The following is a 24380-nucleotide window of genomic DNA, read 5'->3' as shown; positions in this document are numbered from 1 at the left end:
CTCCATTCCACTACCTAAACACCAAATAAGCTTATCTCTTGACAAAAACAAGGCATAAAGCATAAAGCAAAACAAGTTCAATGTAAAGTAAGACTCTGAAAGCCATAAACCATAAAGAAATAGTAAAACTCAGTTTGTCTCAATACCAAGAGCACATGGCACTCAAACCTTGACATAGGAGCATAGCTCAACTATATGCTTGGATGTGGTCTCAACACCCTACATGCACATATCACATGCCCAACTATGGATATTATTGACAATCTCTAAACTTGCATAGATGATCAAATTGAAAAATAAACAGAAGCATAAGACAATGAAGCTCATAACACAATTATTTGTTAACTAGGGAAACCCTAGCCAAGGGAAAACAATAGTGGGGATATTTTGATCCACTAATCAAAAGTATCTTGTGGAACATATTGACCCTCTTAGGAGTCTATTACATCCGTATAGTGTATCTGTCCTTGTTAGAGGCCTCAAACTTGTTAGGAGTTGTTATTATAATACAAAAGAGTGCAAGATGAGTGCACTGCTCAAACATGTAGATACAACTGTACAATGTTATCAATAGAGATAGATACAAAAACCTTATACAATGCTAATATCCCCAATATCTGATCTAGCCTTCTAGTTCCTTCTTCAAAATTGTACATACAACAAGTCTTCTTTGTACTGGCATCAATTTCACATCTATTCCAATCACATCAAGTGCGCTTTCAAACAATATTATTATAATACAATGCCACACATCGCTAAACAAAATGTTCTGCCTTTATACCCAATAACTTAGTCCTGTCGGCCTTGCTGCTTGATACTTTGATAAATCTTTTAAATAATCTTTTGCCACGTGTGGGTTAACATCTAGGATGTTGTCCCAACATTTTAAAGTAATTATTTTGTTAAACCAAAACAATTCCTTAACCAAAAAGCCATTATACTGCTTGTTACTCCGTTCTTCCCTATTAACCTGCTACTAGTAAAACCTTCATAAGTCATACAAAACTTCATATAATCTTTAGCAGTCTTAGACATATGTCATATGATATCCGTACTATCTGCTTGTAAGTGCGTGAAACCTTGTGTACTTCCAGGGAAGTTCGCCAAACAAAATAAGTCTTGTGATGCCTGTTTTGATGATACATACTTACACAATTTTCTAAATATTATGCCTTCAGGCTGCACCGAAAATTCTGCCGTCTTGAAGTAGACAATATGTTGCCATAAATGACAACCCTAATATACTACCTTAACCAAATTGCCAACAATCTCCCCCTTTAGCATTGGCGGCAACATATGGGAAATATTGGCTAAGCATCAAAATTAGAAAAATTGCAAAACTGTGCCCCTGTGAAAATTCCAAAAATGTGGATCATTTCTATTTTATCATACCATCTTTTACATACTATACTCCCCCTGAGATTATGCTCTAACTTATATCACCCTCATATCATTTTTACAATTTGCAATATTTACAATTTTTCTCACCATCATCTCTCCCCCTTTGACATCAGTGACAAAGGTGAGTCCAAAATTTATGTACAGGTTAAAATTGTAGGTCTTCCTTGTTGTCTTCGTGCTGCCCAAAAAATTGATAAAATCAGAAAAGTTAGCTTTTAAGTTCTTGAGATCTTCATCCCATGAAGATTTGACAGCTTCTGCTACACTGATAACTCCGCATAGGCCATTGACTGCTAGCTTTGCTGCATTCAAGTCTGTTTAGGAAAACTTTTCGTAAGATGCCTTTGCCTCCAAAAGTGTGTCAAGCTGCTTCTAAATCACATTGATCTTTGAGCAAATTGAATTTCTTCAATATACTCTTCTTGTCATTCTGCAGTAGTATCAACTCATCACTCGCCTTTCCAACTTTCTGATCAAATTCAATCAGTTTTAGATCTTTGTTCTTAAGTCATCAATCAACTTGTAAATTTCTTGCTCTTTATCTTTGATTGTTTTTTCAATGGCAGATGTGTGTTTATGTGCTAAAGAACATTCAACATACAAATTCTTTCCTTCAGCAACACATATCCTTATTTCCTTTATGCAGTTGTCTAACATTGTCATATCATTTCTGATATTGTCACATACTGTGTTGAAAAGTTTTGCATCATGTTCTGCTTGTATCTTGATTTTTACCAGCTTCTTCCAAAGTAGAATAGTGAGTGTTAAATCCTTCTATGATCTTCACTGCTTTTTTCTCAATATTCTTCTCACTCAAATGTACTTGGAAAGGTAAAGTACTATGCAATTTCTCTATGGTCTGTTCTAGTAATCTTTGTGTGTTTTTGCCCATTTTACCAGACTCTTCTGCAATTTTCCCAATGGAGAATGCTGACAACTGAATGTACTTGTGAATATCCATATTACCATCAAACATGTTCGTTACATCCTATGGAAAATCTGAAAATAGTGCTTCAAAAGGTGATTTTGAAGTGCTAGCTGATGTAGTTTCAGTTGCCTTTGTAGGAGGGGTCTGCAAAACTGTGATCTGCCTCTCTTTATTTGTTTCATCTTCCTTTTGAGTTGAAGTTTCAGCTAAGGTCTGTTATGGTTGCGTATCCATCTTATCATGCTTTTCGTTCTCCTCTTCTTTCTTTTCTTCTTCCTTTTTTTCTTTGTCTTTCTCCACTTCTTTCTCTTTCACTTGTCCTTCCTGACTTTGTACTAGAGAACCAATGTCTGTGCTTTCAACTGTAGGAACTGATGCTGCCAAGCTTTGATCTGGCCAAGTCAGAAATAGTCCTTTAGTTGATTCCTCACTTCGCTGAATACTTGGATCCTGATGACCAATGTCTTCTTTCATTACTGTGCGCTCTTTCCCATAATCTTCTCCATCTTCATCACTGCTGGAATAATCTACAACATTGTCACTTACCAAATTGCCAACTCATATTTCTGTATAATCTTTGAAAGGATCTGTTGTTGTATTAACTGTGATCTGTACACCATCTATAAACATAGAAGTGTTATCTATTTGATTGTCGTCTGTATCCATGCCTGAAATTTTTGGCTGTGTTTGTTCTTCTTTAGCTGCTGCTGGTTGCAAAATTCCAGGCTCACTCAATACTTGGTAAAATACCTTATTTGTTTCTTCTCTTACCTCTTCACAAAGTCCACCCATTATTCTTATATTTCTCATTTTATCTCTTAAAAGTGGATTTAGCTTTTGCTTAATCTTTTCTAATTGCTCATCATTGTCTATAACACAACATTTGTTAATACATAACTCTCTTGACTTTTTCTCTTCCTTTACTGCCCTCAATCTTGATTTGTTTAACCTCTCTTACATTTTCTCAGGTAAACTTCCATGTAGACTGATTAGGGGTGTCTTAAACTTAATCATGTATTTTATGACAGGTACTTCTAAACTTCTCTTTTGCATGTCATAAAATTGTTTCAACTTAGTCAAGTTACCTTCAGTCATGATCAATTCATTCATCTTACCTATTTCAAGCTTTCATTTTCTTTTCTTGCTACTACTGCCTTGTTCTGGCTGAGCTTCCTTTTGCTGTTCTTTAGGCATTGGTATTTGTCCTCTCATTCTAAGAATCTCTGCTGATATAGCCTTTTCTTCTCTCTGATATTTCTTTCCTTTGTAGACAACGTCAATCTTTGGTTTCTTTTTCAGTCTAGGTCCACTAGCCATCTCTTTTACTTTCTTTGACCTTTTAGGTTCTTCTTCTTGTTCTTGTCTAACCTCCATCTTCACAATAAATGGTGGTTTTTCTGCAAGAGAGGTCCTTGTAGATCTTCTAGTAGGTGCAGGTGGAGTTGATTGAACATGAGTTATCTCTACTTCTTCTTCAGGTGTAGTTTGTTCTGCTACTGCTATAGGTGCCTCTGAAGCTGCAGGAGTGCTAGGAGTGGTATCAATAGCAAGTGGTTTGACAAATATGATCTTAGATTGACCACTAGCTTTTATTTTAAAAGTTGTTTTCTTGCTTCATCAAATTCTTCTCTAGCCATTCTAGATTTCTTGAGCATTTGATTTATTTTCTTTTTCAACTTTCGTCCTGCTTTCTTTGCTATAGAGCTGATCTATGACCTCTGCATATTTCTCTTCATATGTCCCCCATCTAGGACATTCCTCATCTCTCTTAGACTCAAGAGTCAACTTCGCATAACCTTCAACTATGTGTTCAGTAGCCTCATATCCCATAGGATCTATGTACTTCACTCTAGGTTCATCTGCCTCCATGCAAGTGAAATTTGTTTCCATCATGAAGCAAATACCATCCTTGTACTTCTCCACAAATGAAACAAGTATCCTCATCCTTTGTTCCATTTCAGGTTGGAAGGATTTTATCAATCTAGAAATGTCATCAGTAATTCTACAGGCTGCTTCCTGAAGTAATGAGTGATTAGTTGCATTGTGCACTTATCTGAATTCCACTTAATATTTGACATAATAGATAATAGATAATCGTCTATTATTAGTTAATGGTAATCAATTTGTAATCTATTGTAAATATTAGAATGTTTCTAATATTTAGTTAGCTTTAGTTAGCTGTAGCTTTTTTAGCTTTCTTTCAGCTAGAATAGAATGTTTCTATTCTTTACGATTGTTTCCTAAGGAAACATTTTTCCATTCTTTTGTATATAATGACCTCTCGGTCTCTGTTAGTAACAAGCAAGTATTTTACCAATTATTTCGTAATATGGTATCAAAGCCAATACTTAAATTTTTTTCGACAAATTTATAATTTCCATTTGTTCAATTTTTTGGAAATTATTTGAGATTTTTCTCTCCAACCCCGTAGGGTTTTTGTTATGAGAAAATCATCTAGGGTTTTGTCTGTTTGAGGAAATCATCTATGCACGCTCGGATCTTGGCTAGGTTGGAATATCAACAAAAATCATTTTTTTGGGTCTGCAAATCGCGCTTCTCACTGTGTCTGGGCGTGATTTCTTCTTCCTTCAACTCATGATTTCATTTGCATTTTTCTTGTGATCTGAAGCAAACCGCGTCTAGATAAATCACGTTTTCTTTTTCGACTTGCAACTCGCGATTTTTTGTACGATTTTATGAAGTGTATTTCGGGCTGTTTTTTGGTGCTAAAACCTTGCAAATCCGACTGCGCTTGGTACTGATTAGGATACACGGGATCTAAACAATCAAGAGATGGTGATGCTTCTCAAATTATCCGTGGCTGATGATCAGCTCTCTCAAATTCCATCTAGCAAGATAGCTGTCGAGATAAGGACACATCTCAAAGGTCTTCATGAGACTTTTGACAAAAGAGAGCATTCTTTTTTAAAAACATTGTTTTCTATTATCATGGATGAGCGAACCTTGCTTCAGGCACACCTGAATAGGATTCACGAAATCTGTGGTCAATTGCTTGCCATCAGTCGCAAGATGGAGGAAGAGGATATTGTGGTTATTACTCTTCGGAGTTTAACAAAGTCCTATGAGCATTTTATCGCGACTGTCAACATCATGTCTTCTGGTGTTGACCTGAAGTTCATTGATCTCTGCATACTTCTGCATCAACCACTGTAGCAGCTCTAGCTCCAACTCTACAGAGCAAGCCTTTGCTACTAAATCCTTTCAAATGGATAATGGAAAAGTTTCAACAATCGTCTCTATAGAAGTCTTTTGCTCCAGCTCCAGACAACTCTCAGAAGAAGAACATTCAATGCAACTGTTGCCACAAGTTTGGGCACATGAAGGTTGAATGTCGAAAACGCTTAGCTGCACAATCTAAGCAATCAGGTTTGTAGCCCAAAGCGAACAGTGTAGAGCACATTGAGCAAAGAAAATCTGTCTTTTACACCTTCATGGCTAAAAGACCTGCAGATCATGTGAAGTTGTCTACTTAGTACATTGATTTAGGTGGCTCTTGTCACTTCACCCACCGTAGAGACTGGTTCACTAGCTACCAACCTTACACAGATTCCATTATTTTTGGTAGCAAAGAAGAGTACACTATTGTTGGCGAAGGCAACATTTAGATATAGTCTGTTGGGAGGAATCTCATTTTCTTCGATGTGTACTACGTTCCAAGGATGGAATTAAATCTACTTCCAGTTAGTCGGTTGTTGCGACATTCTCCACAGTTGGATTGTTAGAAATAGATAATACTGAGGGGGGGGGGGGGGGGGTGAATCAGTATTCTACAAACTTTTGCCCACAACTGAATATTGTTAATTACTTTATAACTTGCATATACACAAAGAACTCATAACACCATTATCTGTTAACTAGGGAAACCATGGCCAAGGGAAAACCCCAGTGGGGATGATACCCACAAGATGATTCACTAAACAAAAGGACCCTGTTAGAAGCCTCAACCTTGTTAGGAGTTGGTAGATCAAATAGAATGTATGCAAGAACAACCCACTACTCTAACATGCATTTATATGATGAAGTTCGTCACGAGAATAGATATACATACAATACTTTCTCACTATTGTAATTCGCACTTGCTTTGATCATACATCAAATCTTGCATCATATAGTTCGCATATCATCTCATCGACTTCACATCTATCACAAATCTCGCATAGATCACACCTTTTTTTTGCGCAAGATAAGATCTCTACTTATACTTCGCAAATTTGTAAATCTCTACTCAGTCAGCCTTCATATCTTTACATGCTTGACATAATATAAAATAACTTATGGAACAATATCCACAAAGTCCGCTTCGTCATGACTTAGTAATTATTTTGTTACCAAAATAATTCCTAAAGTCGTACAACTCAATACTCTGCTATGCTCTGTTCTGCTTTGTCAAATACTCGTACTGGTATTTCAATCATAACTCGCAACGTACTGTTTGTACACATCTACGCACTTAAATATGTCATCATGACATGGTTATAGTTCTGTCCTCAACTGCACATAAGCTGAATCGAAGTGTGTCATTCGTACACATCACATCTGTCTCTGTGCTACTGCAAACTATCTAACACTTAGACAATTTTCTAACTCTAAATGCATAAATGAAATGCTGAATACACGTTGCCATAAATGACAACTCTCAAGAGATCTATCTGACCATATTGCCAACAATCTCCCCCTTTGGCATTGATGGCAACATTTGAGAAAATTCGCTAAGTCCCAAAATGATGTCTTACATAATAAAAAACAAATAAAAGTAACTACACGAAATCGTCTTCAAAACCTAACAATTTTATTCATGTTTTGATGGATCATTACATTCCTTGCCTCTCTTTTACATTGATACATAAGTATACTCCCCCTTACATATACAATATGCACTTTCCTTACAAATATTACTTATCCTCCTTAGAACATACATGCATACAATTTTCCTTACATATTACTCTCCCTTTGACATCGATGGCAAAAGTGTCAAAAACTGGGTGGCTTGCGCTGATCAACTTGTTATTTTGGAAAAACAATCTGTATAAACAAGTTTTAACCTATTGACTTCCCTTTTCTAGTTCTCCTTGACTGTATCAGATATACTGATTAGTGTGTAGAGTGCATACAATGTCACTTCAACTGCACTCAAGTCAGTATAGGCAAACTTGTCATAGGAAGTCTTTGTTGAAAGACATTCCTCCAGTTGGCTCTGCAAAATGCTGATCTTTGGAGAAAAGACTTCTCTTAGACTAGAGAACCTTTTTGCTGCCTTCTCCTTATCAGATTGCAAGCTTCTGATCATACTGTGGATCTTCTCCACTTCTATTCCACATTCTTCAATACTAGTCTCAAGGAGTTGTATTGCAGTGAGTGTTTCGAGTTCACTCATCTTACCCTTTATCTGACTCTCAAAGTCTGTCAGGTACTTGTATGACAACGCGCACTCTGCATACAATTTCTTACTTTCATCAATGTGTTGTTTGAGTTCCTAGGTGCTTACATCTAGTGCCTTCAAATCATTTCTCATATTTGTGCACATTGTGTCAAATAGTGCTGCATCATGCTACGCTACCTCAACTAAAGTTGTGAATTCCTCATCAAAGGTCTTCACCAGTTCCTTGGCCTTTGACTGGAAGTCTAGAATGGCTACAACTGTGGTAACTGTCTTTTGCATTCTGTCCAAGACTTCAGTAAGTGTCTTCTCTAGAGACTTTACTGATTTGTTCTTTTGGAGCAATTTGCCCATAGAACTCATTAATCCTTTTTGGTCATCATCATCAGATGCGACTGCTACTGTTGTTGCTGCGACTACCATAGGAGTTACAACTGGAGTGGATGTAATTGCAATCTTCTTTTCTTCTTTTAGTTTCTCAGCTGCTTCTTCAGCTTTATTTCTCCTTTCATCTTCCCCTTTCTTCTTCTTATCCTCTTCCGTCTTTCTCTCCTCTTCTTCTTTCTTCTTCTTTACCTCTTCCTCTTGCTTTCTTTTCTTTCCTTCTTGTAGCTTTTTCTTTTCCTCTTTCCTCTTGTCTTCTTCTTCCATTTCTTTTCTCTTCTTCTCAACCTCTTCCTTCTTTTTCTCTTCTTCATCATCATCAGAGCTGGTATATGTTGTGATATTGCCAACAATGGTTTGGCCAAAAGTTGCAAAAGGATTCTCCTTTGCATCCACAGTGATATGTGTACTATCCACTTCCATGGATTCCATACCCATAGCAACGTGCGGTGGTGAGGGTGCCTGTTGTGTCTCCTCTAATTCATTACTGGAAGGTGTGCTTGCTTCCACATAGACTGGGCTCACAGGTTTGGACTGCGCACTCACCTTTGGAACTGTAGTCATGAATTTTACAATTGCCTCCTCTATGTCCTTTCTAACGTGCTCATAATTGCCTCCCATTAGAAGAATTGCTTTTCTTTTGTTCCTCAGTAAGGGCTTAATACCCTTAAAAATTCTATTCGAGTCCTTCTTGGAGTTGGTTTCAGACAACTTGTTTATCATTGTTATTCTCAAATTGTTGTCTTCTTCTAACACTCTTTTCTTTCTATTTAACAATCTATTAAGTAGATCTTTTAGAATCTTCCTTTGTATACTATCAAACTTCTTATTCTGTACTATCATGTTCCTTACTATGGCATTCTCTAATTGCCTTTTATCCATATTATTGTACAAACTATAATACTTATTCAACTGTACAAAATTGTCATCATTGATAATTTGCACGTTAAGGTTTTCTACCATTGGCTTCCATGCTTTCTTGCTTGCTGGAGTTCTTCCTTCTTGCGTTGCTTGCTTAATAGGTCTATCTTCAGCTTCATCCTCAGAATCTTCAGATTCATTGACTTGCAGTGTCTTCCTTCTCTTTCTTGGTCTACTGGTGGTCTACTTGACCCTTTTCTTGGTGGATGGTGCAGTTTCTTGCTTAGCCTTCACCAGTCTCTCTGATTTCCTCTGCGCAATAGGTGTTTCCACGTCTGGCTGCCTCCTAGGTTGTTCACTTCTTGTCTTTATTGGTTGCACTTGCACAACTATTGCATATGGTGTAATAGGGGCCTGGGCACATGGTTGTGCAATGGTTACACCTTCTGGAGGTCCTGCAACGACAATAGGAGTTACTGCTATCACTTCATATTGCCCACTTGTCTTCATCTCCAATGCAATTCCTTTAACCAAATCTTGTGTTTAGGTTTGTCTCAACCCTCTTCCTTACATTCTTCTTGTTTATGGGATTGCATCCCTCATTACTCAATCTCGTAACCTTGTGAATTAGGTCATTGTTAATTGCTACCTGCACATCACCTAACCAAAACATATCATCATGTACCCTACTCAAAATGATTCGGGTCCAATCATGGTTATCAAACTCAATATAGAACATATACTTCACTAGATGCAAACCATCTAGGTGCGCATACTCGGACTTAAAGAATAGGTTATTGTCACACATGGTCCCTAAGTCCTTGTGTATATCTTGAATAAGAGAAACAAACGAGTGTTTCTTGAATACATACAGTGACCTTTCACTCACATCATAAATGGTTTGACTAGCCATTGAAATTTGACTGTATGCACTGAAAACTTAGTTTTAGCTTCGTAAAATACCTTAAAAATCTCGTTTTAGGGCTTTTGCAACTTCGTACTTGAATCACCTTTCTTTGCACTTGAAATTGCTATCAAATCGCTCAAGACTCTTCACATGAACAAATGGTACACATAATCTTGTTCGTGATCCTTAAATCATTTCAAATCGCACTATGCATTAAAAGCGTATCTACCACAAATTCAAATACTGTCTCTGTTTACTAGTAAACTTGTTTTCTGAATTCCCGCTTACTATGATCATATCTAAGCTTGTGCTCTTGACCATAGCTTCCTCTCCATGTCAATTACCTCCTATTAACTGTGCAACTTCCAACTCGCTCTCTAACATCAGTTTTGACCAACTCATGCTTTGCCTCTTCTAAAACTGCTTGATTCAGTTAGGATGAGTCACAAACAATCTGTGACTTCAATGTCTCATCAAGTGCATCGAAATACGGTTCCTCCAAAACTATATAAGAGCTTTCTGGATCCTTAGCTTTCACAAATGCTTCTTTGAATTCATTAACATGTTCTTTGATTGCTTCCTTCTGACTGTTATCACTGCCATTTCCATTACTTCTATCATTGTTCCTTTTGTAGTTAGGATTCCTATTGAAGTTTCTTCTATCCATTTTGCAATATCTCGCTGTGTGTCCAAAGTTATTACATAACTGACATACAAGTGCATTTCTTCTCGGATTGGTTCCATTCTGTCTATCAGATGCTTTGCAATTTCTTGCAATGTGTCCAGGATTGTTACACTTGTGACTCACAAATTGATTCTTTTTTCCATTAGGTCTCTCTCCATCATTGGATTTGCTCTGTGATCTCTCTCTTTTGTTACTTGTAGGGTTAGTGTTCTTAAACATTCTTCTATTTGCTTTATTACCATCATACTTAGGTTTCTTAGAATCTACTATGTTATGTCCATAACCATGACAATTATAACAATAGAAATCAGTAATAGGTTTACAAGACTTACCTGTGCAATCTCTTTTCATATCACCAACTTCATTGCATATGAAGCATCTACCTTTGAACTCATGTCTCACTTACTTGGGTGGTTCATCTTGCCTAGGTTTATCAACTTGCTCTATTTTTTTAGGCTCATCATGTTTCGCTGATAAATCAACTAATTCAATTTCTTTCAATACTTCAGTAGTTGTGCTTGATTCTACCTTACTCAGATCAGATTCTTTAGGGGATTCAATAACTGGATATGCTTCTCTTCTGATTTCAACTTTCTTGGCTGATATCTCTCCAATAAGATGTCCAAGTCCTATCTTATCATAAGGTCTCTAGTGAAATATCTATTCATCAATCTTCTCACTACTGGAATAAAGTTTCTCTAATTGTTGTTTAGCTTGTGTCAATTCTCCTTTCACAATGATATTGTACTTTTCTAATTTTGCATGCTCAATCTTAATCGAATCTAATTCAGATCTTACTTAACTCAATGGGGATCTAAGGTCTGCATTCTCAGTTTTCAGATCAGGTTCATTCTTACTGCCATCTTTCTTAAGACTCAAGTTCAACAATTTTCAATTTATGTTTCAAGATTTCATTTTCTTTTTTGAGATTTCCTACATCATCATTGTCACTAGTCTACTCAATTGATTCTTTACTAGATTTCAGATCGCCATTCTTGTCTTTCAGTTTGCCAATGTAGACTTTTGCATCTTCATATCTATCTTTTAGGTTATCTCTTTCTTCTATAAGAAGGTCAATCTGTTCAAGAGCTTCTTCAAGCTTTTTCTTCAACTGTTCCATATCTAAAGGGATCTTACTCAAGTTGTTAAACTTCTTCAGAGTAACTGAGCTCTAATACCAATTGTTAGAAATAGATAATATAGAGGGGGGGGGGGGGGGGGGGTGAATCTGTAATCTACAAACTTTGCCCACAACTGAATATTATTAATTACTTTATAACTTGCATGTGAAAGTAAACCAACAATGTTGAATAATAAATATAACCACACATAGAGAACTCATAACACCATCATCAGTTCACATCAGTGTACCATCATTGGTAGGGCGATTCAGTATATTGTTGCCGTGGGTCTTGAGGATCATGGTCTACTCAATTGATTCTTTGCCAGATTGCAGATCATCATTCTTGTCTTTCAGTTTGCCAATGTAGACTTTTGCATCTTCATATCTATCTTTCAGGTTATCTCTTTCTTCTGTAAGAAGGTCAATTTGTTCAAGAGCTTTTTCAAGGTTTTTCTTCAACTGTTCCATATCTAAAGGGATCTTACACAAGCTGTTAAACTTATTCAGAGTAATTGAGCTTTGATACCAATTGTTAGAAATAGATAATACTGAGAGTGGGCCGGGGGGGTGAATCTGTAATATACAAACTTTTGCCCACAATTGAATATTATTAATTACTTTATAATTGCATATGAAAGTAAACCAATAATGCTGAACAGTAAATATAACCATACACATAGAAAACATATAACACCATTATCAGTTTACATTATTGTACCATCACTGATAGGGCGACTTAGTCTATTGTTGCCGTGGGTCTTGAGGATCATGGTCTTTTTCGATTTACTGATTTTGGTGATTCTCAGGACTTAGCTATGGCTGTTCGGCGGTCTTCTGTTAGCACACTTTAGTATCAACGATCTGGGCAATTAAATGTGCATTATCTCTCACAGCTCGCCCGGGAAGAGCTTGTCCTTGGATTGCCAGAGATTCAAACTCAACACCTTGGAGTTTGTGATACATGCCAGACTGGGAAGCAACATCGCACACCTTTCACTAGTGGCAATTCATGGCAAGCTTCTTAGGTACTTTAGCTTGTTCATGCCGATATCTGCGGCCCTATGGGCCACTCTTGTTTTTGGGTCCAGGTATTTTCTGTTGTTTGTTGATGATTTTAGTAGAAAAATGTGGGTGTATTTCCGTAAAAAGAAATCAGATGCATTTCCTTTATTTCAGAAGTTTAAACCATTAGTTGAAAAAGAGTCTGAGAAATCTATTATTACTTTTAGATCAGACAACGCGGGGGAATTTTGTTCTAATGATTTCTGTAGCTTTTTGGATACTCATGGCATCAAATGCTAGTTAACCACATCCCACACACAACAACAGAATAGTGTAGTTGAATGTTAGAACAAGACAATGACTGAGATGGCTCGATCCATGCTTGAACACAAACATGTTTTGAAGTTTTGGGCAGAAGTAGTCAACACTGTAGTTTATGTTTTGAACCAGTCACCCACAGTGGTAAAACTCCAGAAGAGGCCTAGTCAGGTTGCAAGCCCAGAATCAGTCACTTGAAGGTATTTGGCTTCCTTTCTTTTGTTTGGATCCCTGATGCATCATGCACCAAGTTAGATGCCAAGAGTTAGAAACTCATGTTTGTTGGATATAGTAGTCTTCACAAAGCCTACCGCTTGATTGACACTAAGACATCTCATCTCTTGTATAGTCGTGATGTAGTCTTTGATGAGTAGCGAGGACCATTCATGCCTGTTTCTTCTGTTCTTGATCCAACAGACCAGCCTATGAAGGCTCTTGATTTGGGAGTTAGGCTTTCATTAGGTCCACTTGATGGGAGGGCTCTAGTAGCTCCTGCAACTCTAGTTATACCAGTGATCCTTGTACAAACACCTCCAACTTCTCCTGCAAGATCACCTCAATTTGTAGATACTTCATTTGAGTTTGATCCAGATTCTTCTGATGTGGAACCTAATCACCAAGCATCTCCTGATACTAATGTTGGTCATTTTCCTCTCCAGTCTAAGTGGTGGGCTAAGACACTTGCTGATCTTTGTGATGATGAGCTCATTGATGGGAGAATTGCTGGGAAAAGAGCAAACCTATAGAATCTGTTAACTTTGCTCTCATGGCCAACATTCACAGTGTGTTTGAACCATAGTTACGGGACTCAGATACTCCTCTGACCCGGAAAGTCAAAATCCGACTTGGACTTGGACTCAAAGACCAAACTCGACAAGGACTCGAAAAATTTAAAAACCCATGAAATTCAAAGATTTTAAAGGATTTTAAGATTTTTTCATGCATCTTTTAGTCAATTAACATCAAATACACAATAATTGAGATAACTAGAAGCTACTTAATACACATACACAATTTTGCATAGATCACATAAATATAAAAGCGAAATTTTGAAGGAAAAAAATTGAATAACACAAATTACAATATAAAGTAATAAACATAGTGTTGTTGCAGTGTCAAATGTCTACAATATTCATGGATTATGAAATCCATGGTATCAAAAGTTCAAAACATATATCAAAAATAACAACTAGAATGTAGAACAATAGAAGACTAAGGCTCATAATAGCTTTGTCCTCCTATGAGTATGCCTAAGATAAGTCATGGAAGACCGTAGAGCCATCCTCTCTTCCTCTGTCTGAGGTTGATCCTCATCCTCATCCTCATCCTCATCCTCATCCACTAATCCTCATCATCAGACTTGGATCCATCACTCCTAGCCTCAGGATCCTGTACTGTGTCTCCTCGTGTTCTAGCCTTTTCGACTACCATCGCTATTGCCTCAGCCTCCCGATCCACTTGATCAATCCACTCCCACATCTTCATCACTGAAGATAGGATCAACAATCTTTGCGTTCCACTCTGCATGCGGATCAACATTCTCTAATAGAATTGGTGATGTATCGGTGCCTAGGATCTGTCTATGGCGAAGGTGAAGGTTGTAAAGAATAAAAACAAGATCATTCAATTTTTTCACTGCCAACCTATTGTGCTTCTTTGAGTGTATATGCTCAAATAGACTCCAATTACGTTCGCATCTTGATGCACTAGATGGTTGGCTCAAGATGCGAATTGCCATCCTTTGTAAATTTGGCACCTTAGTGCCAAACATCTCCCACCATGCATCTGAAACAAGAAAATTTTAAATCAATTCAATGACTTTGACTTTATCAAATTATAATGGTAATAGAATTAGAAATTAGGATGTAGAATCAAAGATTTTATCAGGCATCAATTCCATCCTATTTTTCTTGCACAACTCCCGTGCAAATAAGTCCCCTTGAGCTTTCTTAAACAACTCAATCTCACGGACTACAATTCTTCCAACTCTTGAATCAGGTGACATTCTCTCTACAACATCATAGAGGCCACTCCACACCTCATCATCAACTTTGAAATGTGGGCTGAATTGGTATGCTGGATTTAGAAAGTAGGCTGCTGCATGTATAGGCCTGTGAAGTAGATTGTGCCAACGTCTATCAATGACATCCCATATAGGCCCATGCTTATCTCGATTCCTTGCAAAAAAAGAGTGAATGGTCTCCTTCACCCTATCCATGCCTTCATCAATATAGCCCATTGAAAGCTTCTCTCTATCAGCAGTTCGTAGGAGAACAAGTGGCTCTATGAACTGCAATCATTATGAAAGTTGGAAGAAAAATAATCAGCTTTAAGTTATTTCTTTAAAAAATGAACAATAATTTATAACATAATTTTATAAACAAGAAAGTTGAAATGAGGACAAAAAGGAAAATTATCGTCACAATATTAGTGATCAGTGTCCAAAAGGAAGCCTCATCAAAAACGCGATCAGCTGTGTTAGTCCCTGCAGTGGTCTTTGCATATGATGATGCAATCCACTCCTCACTTACATACATGCATCTCAAACCTCCATCCGAATCAAGAAAAGATTGCAATGTGAGAAAATTGGTTGCAAATTTAGTTACCTCTGGATGAGACAACTCATTTTGGTCAGTGTATTTCCTCATGAGGCTGAAGACCCATGTATGATTATATATGAATTTGCATACACTCCTTCCTTGCTCTATAATTGTTTTTATTTAAGAGTTTACCAAGATCCTCTAACATGAGGTCAATGTAATGAGCAGCACAAGGGGTTCAAAATAAGTGAGGGGGTGTCTCTCCATAAGAAGCTATCCTGCAACAACATAATTTTCAGCATTATCTGTAACTATTTGCACCACATTCTCCTTACCCACATCCTTTATCACTTAATCCATTACTTCACAAAGATATTCAACATTCGTTGTTTTTTCTGAAGCATCAATCATAAATTCATAATTTATAAACTTAATCACTTAAGTACAAGTTCTACTTCTAAATTTTGAATGTCTACAATTACCTAATGAGGAGACAAGAAAGTTGAGGAGTGTTCTCCTATCAGTCCAACCCTCAGTCATGATGGTGCAACCTTTTGTCTTCCACACCTCATGCTGCTCTTTGATTGCACCTTTTACATCAGCCACCCTTTGGGTCAAAATAGGGCCGCCTAGCTCGTCAGCAGTAGAGGCTTTGAACCCCAGACCACAAATAGTAACAACATTGATTGCAATTTGCCAATAAGGGGACTAAAACAAATAAAATAAAATTTAAAGTTAAACAAATTTGTATATTATATTATTACTATTAAATTTGAAAACAAATTAAAATAAACAAAATAAGCATATTATTGTCTCTTGAAACTTGAAAACAAGAGAAGTAAGACATAAATTTAAATTTAAATGAATAAGTACCTTGTTGCATTGAATGAAATGTTGTTGTAGATGAAGAAGTCTCCAAGTGCCAATTTTGCATTATCATGCTTCTCTTTGTTCCAAGCCATGCTCTCAAGCAATGGTTGTGCACCTGGAGCTGTGGGTAGAGCAAAGATGGAATTAAGTGTCGATCTTTGATTACGAATGCGAGGCCCAATGGTCACACTCGTAGAAGCAGTAGCAATAGTAGGTGGAGTAGGAGATAACGAAGAGTGAAAATTAGAAGTTCCTTGTTGGGCTAGTTGTGCCATTTTTTCTTGTTGCTTCTTTTTCCATTTTTTTTTCTCCATTCTTTCCTCTAGAAGAGCTTGCATGTCTCGCATAACATCCTAGGGTACTTTGCATTTTTTAGCATCACGCCTAGGTATATGTGCTAGGTGATACTTCAATCTATTTTTGCGTCCCCTGTTATGTATTACACCACAATGCCAACATGTAAGAACTCCCTTTTTGTGGCCCGGGATGGCATGTTTCCAAGCCCTATCCCTTGATATTGCAGCTGGTTCTGCATCAAGGTTAAATGCAGCCCTAGATCCACTTCTAGAAGGCTCACCCTGAGGCATGATGTCAATGTGTTTGCTGCTGCAATATGAATATATTATAAATAGAAAAAAGTTAGCATCAAATCAGATTTTTAAACTTTAGGGCCTTCTTACTTATCAAGTTTGTCATCAAGATAAATTAGAATAAATCTAAATAGTAGATACTAGAAGTAGAAACTAAAACAAATGTAAACAAAATGGAAAGTAAAAAATATGAATTTAAAAGTTAAAATAATTTACAAAACAACACAAAGAAATGCAACTTTTTGCTTACCTCTTCAAATTTGCACAAACAATGGAAATGCAAGTAAGTTTGTAGAAGCCTCCTCCAAATGCTTCCTTAAGCTTCTCTCAATGCTTAAGTGCAAGCTACAAAGTTGCATAAATTATCAACAATCGATATGGGAGAGTCAACCGGTTTGCTAATTTCTCTCTCAAAACTCCAATACTCTTCTTTAATTCTTTCCCCTCTATCACAAGCATTAGCAAAGGGTGGAATGACGTTTTTAGGTCAAATAGATCTTATACAAATTGAAAAATGCAAGTTAAGTCTTTGGTTTTTTTTTTTTTTTCTTTTTTTTTTTTTCCACTTTTTGGCCTTAGCCGCCAGTGAGAGTCCTGGGCTCAAGACTTGGCAAGTCCACATGGACTCTGCCAGGACTTGGTTGAGTCCGAGTCCAAAGGCCATTTTCCTCGGAAATGCTGCCTTTGCCTCGGACTCGTAGAGTCCCGAAACGCTGGTTTGACCCTTAGACACATTTCGAGGCTAAAGGAATTCCAGAGTGGGAATAGGCCATGACATCTGAACACCAGAGCCTATTGAAGAATAACACCTAGGTCCTTTCTGATCTTCTACCAGGGAAGAAACCCATTTGCTGCAAATGAGTTTACAAAATCAAATACAAATAAGATGATACTTTGGATAAGTACAACACTTGTTTAGTTGTGAAGGGCTTTTCTTAGCATTAGGGCATTGATTATGAGGAAACCTTTGCTCCTATTGCAAAGATGAGCACCATCAGATTAGTCTTAGCCATGGTAGCTCAGTTTATCTGGAAGTTCCATTAGATGGACGTCAAGAGTGCTTTCTTGAATGGTGATCTCCATGAAGAGGTCTACATGATGCAGCCTCCTGGTTTCAAGGTTGTTGGTAAAGATCATCAGGTTCTTAGATTGGTAAAAGCTTTCTATGGCTTGAAGCAGGTCCCTCGGGCATGGTATATAAAAATTGAAAAGTACCTCAATGATCAAGGCTTCAAGAAAAGTTCTTCAAACTCAAATTTATACATCAAGACTACTGATAGTGACATTATCTTTCTACTTACTTATGTGGATGATTTGATCGTCATTGGTAGTTTAGCATCTTTGATTTAGGGAATCAAACATAATTTATGCCAATCTTTTGATATGACTGACCTTGGGCTCATGCATTATTGCCTAGGTGTTGAGGTTTGACAACAATCTTCTGCTATCTTCATCTCTTAGTCCAAATATTCTAAGGCTTTGTTAGACAAATTCCGTATGCAAGATTGCAAGCCTGCATCTACACCTATGGAGAAAGGTCTCAAGCTATCCGCCAAGTCTGATTCTCCTCCTGTTGGTGATATTGCATACATGCAACTGGTAAGCAACCTCATCTACCTCTCTGCTACTAGGCCTGACATCAGCTTCGTAGTTAGCTACATCTCACACTTTATGACAACTCCCAAGGCTGATCATTGGATGACAACAAAGCGTGTGCTTCATTTTGTGAAGGGCACTTCCAATTATATACTTCTGTACTCTCTAAGTTCTAATGCTAGACTAAGTGGGTTCACAGATTCATATTGGGTAGGCCTTGTTGATGATAAAAAATCAACTTCTGGATATGTGTTTATTTTGGGATTTGGTGCCATCACATGGACCAATAATAAGCAGCAGGAAGTTTCTCTCTCCTCTACAAAGGCCGAACACAGAGGGACTTGTAAGGTAGGGTGTGAAGCTGTTTGGCTTCGTCGGATGCTTGGGAATATGTAGATGTCACTAGTAGGACCGACTACTCTGTTTGTTGATAACAAAGGCATTATCAAGTTAGTTCAGAATCCAATCTTCCATGAACGAACCAAGCATATGGATATTTATTGTCACTACATATAACAGCTGGTTGAAAATGAGACAATAGATTTGCAGTATGTTCCTACCATAGATCAGACTGCAGACATTCTCACCAAGCGTCTTGGTTCTGATAAGTTTGTCAAATTTAGAGGACAGCTTGGTGTTGTAGATAGATTAACCATTAAGGGAGGGTATTACGATAATAGATAATCGTCTATTATTAGTTAATGGTAATCTGTTTGTAATCTATTGTAAGTATTAGAATTTTTCTAATATTTAGTTAGCTTTAGTTAGCTGTAGCTTTTTTAGTTTTCTTTCAGCTAGAATAGAATATTTCTATTCTTTATGATTGTTTCCTAAGGAAACATCGTTCCATTCTTTTTTATATAATGACCTCTCGGTCTTTGTTAATAAAAAGCATCTTACCAATTACTTCATAACAATAGATGTGTCGGTATTGTTTTAAATCTGAATGATGTATACTTCCCTTTCTTCATCCTATCAAGGTTGACAATTAGTTGTCCAAATATTTCACACATATTAACTTTTTCCTTCTCAATTGTCATCTTGTAAGCTGCATGTATGAAACCAATTGATATAGAGTTAGGTCTAGAACTGTAGTTCATTTTATATCCAATTATCTTATTGATTAGCCTTACATCAGTCTACTAAAAAAATGTCAAATTCCTTGCAGAAAAAAAATGTCCAATCAACTTGTCAAATCACTGATAATCACCCAACAGTCATGGTATGATTCACCATTATCAAGAATGGCTTAAAGTGCAAGCAAAGACACGGAGTCCAACAATGAAATTTCTTCAAAACCCTCAAGACCAACTGCTCCACAAAATGCAAATGAAAGAAATCCAAGAATGATTTCATTACAACAAGCCATTGCAAAGTTTGGGAGGAGTGTTGTGGTGTAGATGATGATATGCTCCTTGTTGACATCTTGTTTGAGGGGCCTCAAAAAATGGATATTGTTGGTTAGATTTGGGTGGCTGTAATGTTGGATGGTTTCTTCCTTTTTTTCGTCTAGTCACTTTTAGAGAGCGTGTTTTGCTTGGCTTTGGGTTTTTGCCAAATTTGTTTGCCTTTTGAGAAGACAAATTGTTGAATTTGTTGCTTTCAATGTTTTCCCAAATTGTTCCCTATTTGGATGAAGCTCCAGATGCTTCCTATGGAATAATGAAGAGATCATTAGAGGTATTGCTAATGCTCTTGGTTTCTTTTTAGAAATTGATAATGTCACTTACGACATGAAACAATTGGTTTATGCTAGATTGTGTGTTCACCCTGAGATTGGAAAGGTTCTTTAGATTCTTTATTAATTGTTACTCCAAGTTGGTGCTTGGAAGCAAATTATCCTCTATATGCCTTATTGGGTTGCTCTCATTGCCAAAGAGTTGGGTATTTTTCTCAATCATGTCAGGATTTTAAAGATAAGATCAATACTAACCCAAAAGGACCCTTCTTCAAGGGACTCATTGCCTAATGTTGAAGTAAATGATTTGATCTTCTTGGGTGCGAGTTTGTTGGAAAATCAAAGGAGTTTTCCTTGATGGACAAGCATGATGCCATGCGTCCTTTGGTCCATGTTGCAAATTTATATTTCTGGATTTTGTTGAGGACTTTGTTGGGAGGTTGGTGCCTTTGTCTCCTTTAGGTGAAGGTATTGTTCAACATAATTCGATGGATTTGTAACATGTGCTTAACTGCCTCCTGTGGATACCAAGGTTATCGGAAATGCAACCCCGCAACTTCTGACATGCGTATGGCCGTATCTGTTATGGATACACAGACGAAACAAAGGAAATACGGGTGAAAATTGTATCCTCCCATTTTTGGAAAGATGCCATTTTCGAACGCGTGCCAAAAACGGTGAAGACATATTTCCAAAAAATTTGAGCTGAATTTCTTATAGAATGTCGCGTTTTCGTGTCATTTTAAGGAAAATACCTACTAGACAGTCGGTTAGACTGCTGAATTGCTGGAAAAAAGGGGAAAAATCCAAAAATATTTCATAATCGCTGGGAAAAATCAAAACTCGTCCAGCTATAAATAAACCCCAAACGTTCAAATAACAAATGAATTTCTCCTGTGCGGTCTGGTTTCTCTTGTGTGTGGTTTGAATTCTCCTGCGCGTGGCCTCCATCTCCAAATTCTCCTGTGAGTGGCCTTTTTCTTGCGGGCAGTTCATCGTCATCGCAATACGAGAGTAATTGTTTTAGATTGATTTTTTTTTAATGTTTGTTTCAGACTTTCAGTTTTATATTTTAGATGTTTGTTAATGTTTCAGTTTTATTTTATAGATGTTTATTAATGTTTATATTATATTGATATAACCTTGTTTATATGTTAATGACTATGTTTTGTATAGTTAAAATAAAATTTACAAATTACATTGCTAAGTTTTATTTTACAAATATGAATAAATATAAAATTTAATAGTTTAATTTTAATAAATTAATATTATTTAGTTTTTAAAATAAAATTGAATTAAAATTAATTATTAAAATTACAATTATAATTATTAAAATTTAAACTAGTTTTATATTTATATTTATTTTTATTTTTTTAAAATTTCAACTTTGTAAAAATTAATAAATATTAAATAGTATTATAATTTATTAATTATAGTAATAATATTTAATAATTCATAAAGCCTAATAATTGTTTTAGACTTTAGAGTTACCATTAGAATATTAAATTTATATTTGGATGAAATTAATTAATATTATGAGTATATATAATTTTTTTTAATTAATAAATAATTTAGATTTAAGTTTCAAAGTTATATTCTTGTAAAATTAAATTTGAAATAAAAATTATTGCACATATTTAATTTAATCATTTTATAAATTATTATATTAATTTTAAATTTGTGCTTTATAGCTTTTAATGGAAATTTGTTTTGATTTCATAATTTTACTAATTTTTTATTTTTTTTAGGAACCTAATCATGGCGTCATCGTCAACAGATGTTAGAGCATTAGAAAATGACAAGTGGATCAAACCAAATGCTAAATATCCATTATGGAAACATTTAACCATCATCGAGAAATTTCAAGGCAGTGGAGGTTTTAAATGGAGGTGTCATGAGTGTCTGATTGATTATAACAGTTCTTATACCAGGTTTCGTGGACACCTCTGTCACATAAAAGTTACAGGATGTGAAGTGTGTTCTGGTCCAAAGGTTGATGGTCAACCAGGGAAGGGATTGTCACGTGAGAAGATTGCAAAGTACCAAAAAGAAGAGGATGAAGCTAATAGTCAAGTTCTAAAGTCAACACAAAAGTCAAATCTCAATAGACCTCCTCTGCATCCAACTTTAGGAACATCTGCTGGTGACAAGAGGCGTAATTTAGGACCTCTTGAAAAGGCATTTAATTTACAAAGTCGAGAGGATACAGATCATAGTATTGCACGTTGTCTATATGCGAATGGAATATCATTTAATGTGGATTGCTCGCCATATTGGCAAGAGATGGTTAGGTCTATTAATGAAGCTCCAAAAGGATACAAAAGCCCAGGGTATGAGAAGGTTCCTACTATTCTTTTGATTAAAGAAAAAGAGATTATTGATAGACAGTTGCAAGTGATTCGAGATTCATGGAAAATTTCAGGAGTTTAAATCATTTGTGATGGATGGAAGGATGCTAGAAATAGGCCACTAATCAATGTGGTTGCAATGAGCCCAAAGGGGGCAATGTTTTTGAGAGCAGTGGAATGCAGTGCTGAAGAGAAAGATACACAATTTATTGCCAACATTCTAATTAAAGCAATTGAATCTATGGGGCCAGAAAATGTTGTTCAAGTGATCACAGATAATGCAAAAGTATGCAGAGTAGCTGGGTTGGTCGTGGAGGAAAGATATCCAAAAATTTGGTGGACTCCTTGTGTAGTTCATTCTTTGAATTTGATGCTACAAAAAATTGGCAAAATTCAATGGATACAAAAGATTTATGAAGAAGCCAAAAAGATTCAGATGTTTATTTGTAATCATCACATGTCATAGGCCATTTACAGAGAATTCGCTAAGCTAGAGTTGTTAAGGGTAAATGTCTTGTCTCAAAAATATTCAATTTGTTTTTTTATTGAAATGTATTTAAGATTTATATGGTTTTAAAATGTTTTTTTTTATTGAAGGTGGTTGAGACACGCTTTGCCACACACTACATTGTTCTCAAAAGGCTTGTTGATGTCAAACAAGCTTTGAAAAGTATGGTGATTAGTGACATTTGGGCAGTATGGAGACAATCACAAATAGATAGAGCAAATAATGTTAGGAGTTTAATTCTTGATGAGGATTGGTGGGCTCAAATAGATTATTTACTATCTTTCACTGAGCCAATATACACCTTGATCCGTTGGTGTGATACCGATAAGCCAATATTAGGTGACATCTATGATTGCATAGATACAATGGTGGAGCAAGTTAGAGATATTGTTATAGAAAAAGAGCAAGATCCCTCTGGATTTTTTTATAAGCAAATATATGATGTAACAAAAAAAAGATGGGATAAAATGACAACTCCATTGCAACTTTTGGCATATGCTTTAAACCCTAAGTACTACCATGCTGATATGTTAGCATTGCCAAATAGGACAGCACCAAATAGGGATGTTGAGGTTGTTGAAGGATATAAAAAAGCTTTCAAGAAAATGTTTACAGATTCGAGAGTTGCTACGGAGATTCGAGATGAGTTTGGGACATTTGCTTCCTCTGATGGAACTTATGTAGGTGTTGATGCAATGGCAGATAAAAAAGAAATGGATCGTATAAAGTGGTGGAACTTCCATGGTGCCATGACTACACATTTGCAAAAGCTAGCAATCAAGCTTCTATCACAGGTTTGATTTTATATTGACTATTCTAATAAGAATTATTTCTTATTTCAAATGTTTTTGATTGTTTGTCTTTGTAATTGTAACTTATAAATTATAATATAAAACTCTTTTATTGCAGGTTTCTAGTTCTTCTGCATCTGAGAGGAATTGGAGTACATATGGCTTTATCCATTCTGTGAAATGAAATAGGTTGGTAGCTAGCAAAGCAGAGGACCTTGTCTATGTGCACTCTAATCTTCGTCTATTGTCACATTCCTCCACAGACTACATCAAAGGACCTAATAGACTTTGGGATGTGCAACCTAAGATAAGTGACATTGATGTATCCATAAATGCATTGACACATCTCAACCTCAATGTTGAGAATTCTGACATGGTCAGGGGACCCTTCGCTGAATCGTCAATGGGTTCTGAGAGTCTAGGTGGTGGTCGTACTCAATCTAGCTATCCTA

General features: G+C 36.3%; 1 protein-coding gene across 1 annotated transcript in view; it reads left to right on the top strand.

Moving 5' to 3' along the window:
* Positions 1-24380, top strand: part of HVA22K (HVA22-like protein K) — a 113477-nt gene that overhangs the window by 30595 nt on the left and 58502 nt on the right. The gene's annotated exons all lie outside the window — the stretch shown is intronic.

This window comes from Cupressus sempervirens, chromosome 3 (assembly GCF_028749045.1).
Source record: "Cupressus sempervirens isolate cs-2001-9-10 chromosome 3, ASM2874904v1, whole genome shotgun sequence".
In the NCBI taxonomy this organism is placed as follows: domain Eukaryota; kingdom Viridiplantae; phylum Streptophyta; class Pinopsida; order Cupressales; family Cupressaceae; genus Cupressus; species Cupressus sempervirens.
Note: the sequence above shows the minus strand (reverse complement) of the source record. Positions and strands in the feature narration are given on the sequence as shown.